Source organism: Myodes glareolus, chromosome 16 (assembly GCF_982192425.1).
Source record: "Myodes glareolus chromosome 16, mMyoGla1.1, whole genome shotgun sequence".
Taxonomy (NCBI): domain Eukaryota; kingdom Metazoa; phylum Chordata; class Mammalia; order Rodentia; family Cricetidae; genus Myodes; species Myodes glareolus.
In genome coordinates, this window is record NC_142041.1 from 67088216 (window position 1) to 67100266 (window position 12051).

Consider the following 12051-nt stretch of genomic DNA (forward strand, 5'->3'; position numbering starts at 1 on the left):
TTAAAAACTTAGTACTTTTCAAGACAATGAGACATATCTGCTCCTGGCAGTACCAATCTACTTCAAGAGGATGATTGTCATTGAAGAGATTCTTTATGGAGTTTGTTAGCCATTTGGGAAAGAAACTGCTCTTGCCTGGACTGCTTGATGTCTGGTTGATATAGCTGTTGATTAAGTACATGATGGAAGTCACTCACAATTTTGCATCTATACATTATCTGGTCCTTCATATCTATAACAATTTAATGAAATTCAGTCTAATGATATTCAATATAACACACACATATATATTATAATTACACTGCTCTTACATGTTGTTGCATTTGTTGATATGTAGCTAATTTATTATATCTTCTATCTCATTTTAGTTTTTGGTTTCAAGTCTCCTTTGTCAAATATAAGTAGTGCTTTTCAGTTCAGGTTCTGATTAACTTGTCATATTCTTACTTGCCAGGCAGCTACAGTCTGTGCAAGTATTTGCCAATGAGGTATCTTTCTGATAGAAGACAAGCAGTTTTAACACTGTATTCTGAGGAAACTGGCTCTTTTGCATCTTTAATTAGAAAGTTAAGTACATTTGCATTTTGTATTATTACTAAGAAGTACTTTCTAATTTCTAAATTAGTATGGTTTTCTGTTGTTCTTTTCTTCTTCATCTTAGTCGAGTTAAAAATTTGCTAAATTATTGAGTCGAACACATATTTCCTCATTATAATTTATTCATTTATTCCTATCATGAATTTTATTCTTTCCCAAAATGTGTATTTGTGTCTACTTTTCTTCCACCTTCCTCTTGTAAACAGTTGTATGATCACGAATTGTTTAATTTTGTTCTTTCTGTTAAGAAAATTATCTTCCTATTAATTTAAAGACAACTTTACTAGATATAGCGATCATTTTTGGCAGACATTTACTCTTTGGTCTTGTATTATATTATTACACACAATTCTGACTTTTATGGCTTCTCTTGAAAATTATGTTATGGTTTTTGTGTAACTCTTTTTCTCTAAATTGAAACATTCTTTCCTAAAGAAATGAATGAAGCTTTTAAGACTCAAGAAACTTAAAAGACTTAGAAAGTCAAGGAAACTTAGAAAATTCAAGTACTTAGATAGTTACAAGATCCATAATACCTTTCCCCCAAGATAATAAAAGTCTTCAGAGGGGATACTCTGTCCAGTAGAGGCATTTGCATGTTGGAGAAAACTCCAGGATCACAGCTTTCCTGAGTCATTGATCCATGATGGTAAGGCTTCTAGATGAAACTTTACTTCAGAGAAGTTGCTCATCTTCCTGTAAGTGACTAGTCATCCACACTCCTGTAAATAATGTGAAAAGCCTGTTCATTTACCAAGCTTGACCTGTGTAGAATAATGTTTCTTCTTTGTTATTGATGACCTACTTAGGAGTAAATAGATATTTATTCATCTCACTCAAAGTAAAGTCACATAATACTGATAAGTTTATCTTCATACATAAGTCAACATTGTCCTCTTGCATCTCTTAATTTTACTCCTTTATTTCCTGTAGAGCTAGAATTTTGACTATAATGTAATGTGTAGAGGTTGTCTTCTCATCATGTCTATTAGCTCTACTGCCCATGCTTTCTCTTAGAGCTTGAGAATTTTCTACTTTAAAGTCATTTGGTATTGTATATGTTTAATGTGTGTGTCAAATAATTCTGGTATTCCATAGATTCTTGGGTTTAGTCTCTTGATGATGTCCCAGAATTCATGTGCATATGCTTAATGTTTTTGTTTATAAATATCTGAATGTAATCTTTTTTCAACCTTACATTTAATCCTTAAAATTCTTTTTTTCTGTTTGATATAGTTTATTAGTATTATATGACATTGCTTTTTTAATGAGATTCATTGTATCATAAATTTCTCATATTTCTATTTTTCAGACCTAATTTCATTATGAATTTCTCATTTGAATTGTTACTTCCTGCTCAGATATTAAAGTATATTCCTTACTTTATTAATATGTTTGTTTGAACTGACATTAATGTCATTTTTCAAACTAGACATTAAAAAGTAAGTGATATCCTTAATATTTCTTGATAGTCAATCAATCAATTAATTTTGTAAGTGTTGAGCAGCAAAGCTCAGGCTTTTTAACACTAGGCAAGCTCAGTAATGATGTGCTGTATTTCAAGTCCACTCTCCTAACTTCTAATTTTGTTTTTGTTTCCTTCCTGCAACTCTCAGATCAGCATCCTTTTTACTATACTAAATAATAGAGCAGTTTATATTTGCAATTGAATACTTTGCAATCTCAAGCAAAGAAATCTGCAAATAAAAACTCGAGTGTTTATCTACAGTTCTTTAAAATTACCCATTGTGATTTCAGTAATATTAAATTCTAAAATTCCCGAAGTCTTTAGATAAATGCATAAAAATATTCCTTTCCTCAATATTTTCCAGCACAAATTTTCAAAGACCAGTGCTTAATGTGAATATTTACAAATAAATACAGCTCTCTCCTTATCAAAGAAATCTCCTTTGCAAAAGTTGGAAACTGTTATAGCAAACCACAATTTATAGATAGGTATATAAATACATACATACACACACACACAATGCAATTGTTATGCATACAGCTCACAGGACATCATACAAGAGTAGGGAGAATTATAGCAAGAGCCAAAAGACCAGGATACTTCCTACTGGATAGTGTCTGCTAGGCAAGACAGAGAAGTATTATACCTTCAGTCTCAACAATATGGCTACCTAGATGAGACCTGACTAATGAAAATACTATTTGACATTCCAGTATAGATCGGGGAAAGTTTACAAGGTCTCACTCCTAGATGAAGAGTGACATCAATTACTGGTGCCTGAAAGAGGAAGAACTCATTTTCTCCAGGAATGAGCCACCTGATTGGCTATTCAAACTCAAGTGATTAGCCCTAAACATATAAACATAAGATCAGTACTAAAGGCACTAGGTGTTTAAATATGTGCAATGTTAATTAACTAAAAAGAAGTTCTGACTTTGAGAGGGAGCAGGTAAGATAGGGAAGAACTGAAAGGGAAGGGGGAGTGGAAATGATGAAAATGCAGTACTCCTGCATGAAATTATCAAATAACAAAAGTTTAAATAAAAATACAAATAGCTTAAATGCAAGAAAATAAGCCAAAAATTAAGTTTTGGAAAACATTGAAGGTTTACAAAAATATCACTTACAGTATTACTGCATAATCCAAACGTTGGCTTTAAGCGAGAACTGCAGATTAGATTACAGCACAGCGGATGCTGCACTCACCTGTGTTCCAGCATCAGTTCAGCTAGGGGGAAATTTGGTGATTTACTTACAGAGGGGAGTGAGAAATAACATGTATTTCTGCCTTAATACTTTTGGGTAAAAATTCATTATGTAATTTAAAACATATTCATGACCTAAACTCTCATTCTATAAGGTTGTCATAGTAACAAAAGACTTGATGACTTGTTGACTATGCTTTAATTAGCAGTATGGGGTATAACTGTCCTAAAATTCAGCCTGGTAGCAGCTTTCTGATAAAGGCAGCATCCTTTCTTATCTATCATACTGTTGATATTAAGTATTAGGATGATGCTATCTATATGAGACATACTACCTTAGGCTATTCTCCATTTTAATTTTCAGATCATTTGTTTGGCAGCAAGAAACCATGCATTAATCTTGACTTCAACTTAGCCCTCCTCTCCTTGAACTTAACTGACCAGAGAAAAGAATTAATGAATATATTCCAAAAATAAAATTCTGCACAAAAAACTTTCCACAGCTAGTTTAGAATTCATTCAAGTGACTGTTCTCTACTTTCTTGCCCAGTGTTCTCTAATTTGTCCTACAGTTTCCTAAACAGTATTCAATAGTTAATATCATTTTAACTCTGGGTGAATCTCTTGCAAATTTTATTGCTTCTACTAATGAGATCATTTTAGGCAAATGAAGTTTCCCTTTCCAGATACATGTTCTCTCTTTGTCTCTGTCTTTTTCTCTGTTGAACTCTCCTTGCTCAAGCCCCATGTGTGTGTATGTGTTGCTCTCTCTCTCTCTCTCTCTCTCTCTCTCTCTCTCTCTCTCTCCCTCTCCCTCTCTCTCATAAGCATACAGCAATAGACAATAGCTTTTATTTTACTTAATAACATTTCTCTAATGCATCTCAGTCCAAGTGAAAGTTGAACATATCATGTCATCAGATATATACACCTATCAGGTTTCCTGTATTTAGTACCCTGCTTTCCCACTACTAAATGAGAACGAAAGGCTACAATGAAATCTACAACATTTGAGACATTTTGATTTCATTGTGCCTCAACCATTTTCAATTAAAAAGGTTTATTGTTCGAAGAAAAATTTACATGTTAACCAATTTTCTTAGAAGAAAGTGTTCACCTGGCTTTAAGTTAGAGAGCCACAACAAAATCATCACATATTGCAGGGGAGAAAACGAGACCTTTGTTAGTTATCAATAAATAACATCTTTGCCTCCAGCTTTTCAATGCCCATTTTTTCAACAGAATTGATTTAAGGGATTGCCTGGTTGAAAATTCATGTGTTGCTTCTCAGAGACTATTATAGAGTGTTATCATGGTAAAATCTACAAGAGTTAGGGAATTTCATATGAACTTCTCCTAGTAGGGAAAGTAGAGCACTTAGTAATTTGTTGTGCATGTGTTCCTACCATGTTTCTGCTCACTGAAGAGTAGAGGAAAGAGATTTACTACCTTGTACCACATTACCACATTCACCAAAGGAAGATGTGCTCGCTAGTTTTATGTCAACTTGACATAAGCTAAAGTCATCTGAGAGAAAAGAACCTTAATTAAGAAAATACCTCCATGAGATCATGCTGTAAGCTGGTTAATCTTTATGAATTTTCGTAATTAGTGATTGATAGGGGAGAGTTCAGCCCATTCAGTGTGATACTACTCCTTGACTAGTTGGTGGTCTTGGATTAAAGTAGACTGAGCAAGTTATGAGGAGCAAGCTAGTAAGTAGCATTCCTCCATGGCCTCTGTATCAGTTTCTGCATCCAAGCTCCTGCCATGTATGAGTTCCTGCCCTGATTTCCTTCTGTTATGTGCAGATGTGGAAGTATAAGCCAGATAAACCCTTTCCTCTCCAACTTGCTTTTGTTCACTGTGTTCATCACATGAGTAGTAATCCTGAATAAAGATGATGTTGTGGCTGTTGATGGGAGCCATGTGACCTGGTTTCAGATCAGCATATGAATGCTTGTCCACTGGATCTTTGCAAGGCAAGAATTATGGAAATGGATTCTCATTCAGCAAGGACCAGTGCACCTCAGGCAAGCACAGAATACTGCTGGCACTGTGCGACTCTCTTCTGTCTCATAATAGTTATGACTCTTTTGGTGTTTTTTTAGTTTCATTTTGTCAGTTACTCATGGGACAGATGTGATCAATCCCTGAAATTTAATTTTTTTTCTCCAATATTCCCCCTTAAATTCTTTGGGAACTGATGCCTCTCCGGTTTCTTTTTTGGAAACACCAGCTGTCACCCCAGAGCCTGAGAACTTTTCTGATTCAGTTCTGACAGGATTGGTGGCAATAAAAGTTAATGGACACCAAAAAGAAATAACAAAGAGGACATTAACTAAGTCTCCTAATTCTGAGGGAAAACATTAAGATGAAAAAAGAGTGCCTTATCAAAGTTCACCCTTTATAGAGAGGCTTAGGTGTGCAGAACCCTTTCATAGGACAAGGGAGCAGTTGGAGAAATAACGAGCTAACTGTTGCATGCAGTTTACAGTAAATCACCCCGATTTCTATACATACACTTTGTTAAGTTTCTAATGATATTGTTTTTCTTGAGAATGTGTGCCTCTGTTTATCACCTTTTAGCTTTGTAGGGACAGGGTATGTGCCTGGCTCCATATTTAGCCAAGTTAACAAATTGTCATTTTTAATTAAAAGTTGTTTTGATGTATAAATTGGGGGAAAACATAACTGTTTTTACAGGAGGTGAATGCTTGCTTTTTGAAGTGTAAATAAAGAAGGCTTGATTTTTTTTCATGGTGGGCCACTTGTGTGGGACGCCTCTGGGCAGATCCTTCTCTGTGCTGACTCCCCTTAGACGACTCAGGACCTGAACCCGGCTACAGTGCGACTATGGCAGGCTGTGGCAGAAACTAGGAAAATCTAGCAGATTTAGTTGTTTCCTAAATTTACTAGGATGGGGCACAAAGCCAGATCCCTGTCTTATACTTTAGTTCTTCATTTAAAATTTAAATTTTAAGAGGAAAAGGGATAAAAGAATAAAAGGCAAATAGTGGGAAAGTCACTCTCTTTTAAAAGAAGACGAAGGTTTAAATGGCATTGCGAAAAATATGAAAGGAAATAGTACCGTATCTATATACTATACAGTTGGTTTATGACCTTCATTTAAGAAGAGTAGTTATGAGAACTGCTTAGGTGTGGCTGCCTACATGGAAAATCGTTGAGGTAAATCTGAACAGCTTACAGAGCTCTTCCTATTATAATGTAGTAGTGGTAATGGAAACAAAGGTAAAGACAAAAGAAAAGCATGCTACAAATCCATTAAAGCCAGGCATTGCCCTGCTCTAAATGAAACAGTGGGTTTCAGGCTATGCATTAACTGACTGATTCCATTTTATAAGTCATATTAGACACCCTTTGTGAGTGCAAACTTGAAGACAGGATGACTCTCCCCCTTGTCATGAGCATGAATACTATCATCTGTTCAGCACTGCCAAGGAAGTGCTGAAAGGTAATGTGTTCATAAAAGCAAACAGCACCACCTTATATAAATTTATCAAATTATACTGGGATCAAACGAGTACATGGCATTTTAAAATTATGCATATATGCTTGAGAATATGGCAGGAAAAGGAAGGGCACATCACCATCACCCAGGTCCTATGGAGAGGACACGTAAGGCTGTGACTATGAAGGCCTCACCTCTAGGAACTTAGAAGTCCCATGCAGCTTAGCTCTATGCAGCTTTCCCAGCAGTTTTCTCCAGCAGGGTTGCTTATAACCTTGAAATGCAGGGATTCTCTTCAGCTCCTCATTAGCAGTCTAGCTCTGCCCCCAGTGAGTACTCACTCTGTTTTGTAAATTCTGCTATCACCTCTTCAGTCTCTTGCAGCTGTTTTGTAACCTGCATATACACATGTGACATATTTAGTGTCTGAGGCATAATGTATGTTCTGAGAGTTAATATTCACAGGTAAAAGTGTAATAAAAGAAGTGTTCTCCAGTGGTCAGCTGTCATGGACTACTTGGCAAATCACATCCAATGAAACAAACAGAACTCATGAATTTATTCTTCTTCATTAAATTCTGTCCCTATGGGAAGACATGAATATGTCCATGTGTGTTTTCATTAGAACATGTTCAGGACAGTATCTTAAAGAACATATCAAGAAAACTAAAGCATAAGTTTACAAAAACCAGTGGAAAAAATAAAACTCTTCCTTTCACTGTGTTCCAGGAAAAAAAAACACGTAATTAAATGGTAAAATACTCAGTCAATTGCTGGTGGGAAATGTAAGCACTATTACAAGAATATATACATTTCTTATGCATCCAACAGCCAGCTGAAACACATATGTAATGTAATCTTGGTCAGGAAGAATGCTACAAGGGTATGATTATTAATCACATTTTCAATGGTAGTGGGGAACACAGGTTTAGAGAAGCCAAGCAATATGAGGTTATATTAAAAGGAAATGAGGTGTTGGACTCATGTAGGTATGACTTTAGAAATGATAATGAAACTGGGAGTAGCAGCATTTGGTTTGCTTTCCTTTTATTACTAGGAAGGGAGATCTTCAGACTGAGAAGAGTAAAGAATGTTGGCTACAAAGTTTTCAGTGTTTGACAGGTAGGATGACCCAGAAACCTAAACTAGAACCAAAGACGGCTGGAGGAAAAAATGTCAATGTAGTGATTCCTAACAATATTCTTCTGTACTCATAGATTGGTGCCTAGCCCAATTTTATTATAGAGGCTTCCTCCAGCACCTTATGGAAACAGATGTAGAGACCCACAGGCAAACATTAGACTGATCTTGGGGAAACCGGAAAAAAAGGGGGAGAAAAGATTTTAGGAGCCAAACAAGTCAAGTATGCCACAAGAAAACTCATGAAATCAGCTAACCTGGGCTCACAGGGGCTCACAGAGAGTGAACTGACTACCAGGGAGCCTGAATAGGACTGAACTCGTACTTAGTATTGTTCTTTTTTAAAAAATAATATGATATGATGGCCCGGACAGCCTGCAAGCCAGGCAGAAGCTGCCGCCCGGAGCAGTACAGGGTCCACGGGCCAGCGGCAGAGTCAGGCGGCTGGATATGGTGGACGGCAGAGTAAATGGACATAAGGCTATACAGAAAGCTAGACATTTATTACTTAAAGAAAGGAAAACATAGACAAACATAGAGAAAACAAAGACATACATACATACACACACACACACACACACACACACAGGCACCAGAGAGAGAGAGAGAAGATGGCTGCAGGGGAGGGGAGGTCCAAAAGAGGCTGGGGTGGGCATGGTTAGTTCTTAAAGTGGCAGCAGAAGACTAACACTTAATACTCTCTCTATATATGTTACAGTTGTGTAGCTTGGCCCTCTTGTTGGAATCCTAACAGTGGGAATAGGGGTTGCCTCTGACTCTTTTCCTGGTTAATATGATGCATCTTCTCATACTGAGTCACCGTGCCCATGTGAAGTACTTAGTCTTACTGCACCTTGATTTGCCATGTTTTATTGATGTTCATGGGAGACCTGCTTTTCCTGATCAGAAATGGAGAAGGAGTAGATTAGGGGGTGAGAATAAAAGGGAGTAGGGGGAGGGACTGGGAGGAGAGGAGGGAGGAAAAACTATGACTGGGATGTAAAACAGATAAACACATTAATTAATTAAAATTTTGAGTGTCTGAGAATATACTAAAATAGTATTTTGAATTTTTAGTACTGTAATGGATATACATCTTAGGCAAATGTAAAACCTTAGTGTTGTGCAGACAGAATCGATTACAACATTTATCATAGCAGGATCCAAGGCAGGGTCTTTTAGAGGTAAGTTCCCACACTTTTGAAGAAAAGATTGTTTTTCTTTTAAATGACAGTAAAATTACACACACACACACACACACACACACACACACACACACACACACATATATATATATATATATATATATATATATATATTAATGTGTTTTGTTTTATACTGCTGTCTGGAGGGCCAGCCTCTAGCAGCATAGGGTTTTAAAAGAAATACATGGAGTCAGTGTAAGTTAAGACTTTTCTATCTGAGGGGGTTTGGGAAAACTACACTTACATACTCTCTTGATGGCATCCTTTGTTATTCTTTTTTATCTCTTTATTCTTTCCTGTGTTCTTTCTCTGCTGTATACTTTTTATTCTACAACTTATATACTCCAACAAAGCTTTTCAGCCAGCATAGGATTTACAATGTGGTTTCATATGTTTTTCAAGTGAATGACTATAACAAATACAAAACAAACAGAAAAAAAACAGTTTGTTTTCCATAGCCCTTACATGGTTAAACATTTTACGTATTACAGGTAAAAAACAAATTGTCCCAGAAACCTATGTAAAACCTACGTAAACAACTTGTTATAGATTAACTGTGTGGGCAAGAAACATATTCTTCTCAGTTAGGTCTTTTACTGGCAGGCTGCATTTTGCAGTTACAAAGAAAGGGCCAATTACTTTATTACTGGTCTTGAAAGGTAATCTTATAAGGAATCTTAAAGGAACTACAAACCTAAACTTTTGTATATGAAAAAGAATCAATAGGTTTTCATGTCAGGAGATTGAGGACAGAAATGGGTATAAGTCATTAATCATTATCTTTGATCATCAACTTAATTTAGCAAGGAAAGTACTTCATCTAGTAAAAATTGGGCTGCTTTTTTCTTGTTTCCTGACCTTGAAGAGTTCTGCATTCAATTATGTGCTTTTCTAAAACTTAAGATTGTCTTCTTGGGTTTTTCACGTCAATGCTATTTAACAAAAGCCATCTTAGTCTAACTTTTTTATTTTCAAAGTTTTGTTTCATCTGTGATGCACTGTGAAACCTGTGAACTTATCTCCCAAAATTAAGGTTAAAAGAATTTAAACTAGCTGGGTTACAGGGACTCAATTGTTTTTCTTAATTATTAACCTAAACCACAGTTTATATGACTCCTCAAAAGAAATTCATGTGCTCTAGCTGTGACGTTTTCTTTTATTTATTTTTATTCATCAAAATTCTGTATAAACTAACATGATTATTATCAATTAGACAGTACAGTTTAGGAAGAAATCATCTTCATGACAATTCACAGATAAAAATGCACAGTAGAACGGGATGTTTCCAAGAGTTAAACATTCTATACTACAGGCAGTAAGATCTCCCACATCCACTCACACCATGCTAGACCAGAGGATTATTGCAGAAACAAGCATGTAATGGCACAGCAGAAGCAAAGGACATTCTGGGGTCTGTAGTCCTGTGGCCTTGCCTAAATGAGATCCACCCATCAGAGAGTTATCTTCTGGTAGACTAACAGCTCAAATTTCAAAAGCCACCTGTTGCAACTCTGACATGGAAACCAGCATTTTTATTTATTTATAAATATTCTAGAAAAAAAACATCAAAACAGCCAAACCAGTCCAAATTACAGAGTCACTGAGTCATCTTCTAGGTGATGTACAGTTAACTTTATTCATGATAATGCTAAATTCTCCATCTGGGATACACCCCAGTATTGTGATATTTTTCTGTGTAACAATGGCCTTTCTGTATTATTTTTAATAAAATGTTGATTTCTCAGTATCCAGGCAGAAGTTAAGTGGGATGTCAAGAACAAAAGAATTCTGGGAAGAGAAAAGCTCGGTTTTCAGTCGTCACCCAGATGTAGAAAACGCAGATGAGAATGCCTCACAGATGAAATGTACCAAGCAATGTGGCTAACACAGACAAGAATTATGTGTTAAGATGTAAGAATTAATTAATAAAAAGCTTGAGCTAATAGGCCAACCAGTTTATGATTAATGCAGACCTCTGTATTTCTTTGGGACTGAACGACTGCGGGATCGGGTGGGACAAAAACCTCTGTCAACAATATTTTATTTGTATTTTATTAAATAAAGCTTGCCTGAAGTTCAGAGAGTAAAAAAGCCCCAATGGTCAGCCTTATTGACCAGGAAGTGGTGACACACAACTTTAATCCCAGTAGCCACATTAATTTCCCATGGAAACCAGGTGGTGCACGCCTTTAATCCCAGCCCTGAAAGTATTATAAAATGTGAGGAGACAGCTCTCACCCACGTTCTCAATCTGGGGATTCCTGGAGGCAGGATCACCATTTCAGACTGAGGTAGAGGTAAGAGACAGTGACTGGCTGCTCTGCTTTTCTGATCATCAGGTTGAACCCCAATTTTTGTCTCTATTTTTATTAATCATGGCCCCAGTCTGCCATTTTTAATGTTTGTATAAAAAGGCATTTTTCCTGCCTAGGCATACTCAGGGACTATGCTTTGTCTTCCTAGTGGTGATAGGCTTGTATGAACATGCTAGAGTGTCTCCAGCGAAAGCCCTGGATTTTCTTACTGTGGAGACATTGCCCTGAGAATTGTTCGCAGTGTTCCTCTTACTTGTAACAAGCTTAACTACTTGATAGTTCCTGGTTGCACCATCAGTTCTGTACTCAGCAAGGGGCAACCCCGCTGTGCTTGGTTACAATTGTTTGAGAAAGAAGTCTGTCATATGCAGTGGGTCGTGAGTTCATTGCATAACCAGAGCTGGTCCCTTTATATGGTCTATACCATGTAAGGCAACTGCATTGAAATCAAGAGCTAGAGATATGTTAAAGTCCTAAGATGTGATTTTTAAGAATACCCAAGAGGAAAACTGAAAAAAAAATAACTAATTAACATTAGTAGAGTCTTAACTTCATGTCAGCTCCAGTGCAGTATCTGGCTGATTATTTATTTTCTTTGTTTACAATTTTCAGTTTGGAAAATTCTAAAGTTTAGAAGTATTTAAGGGCT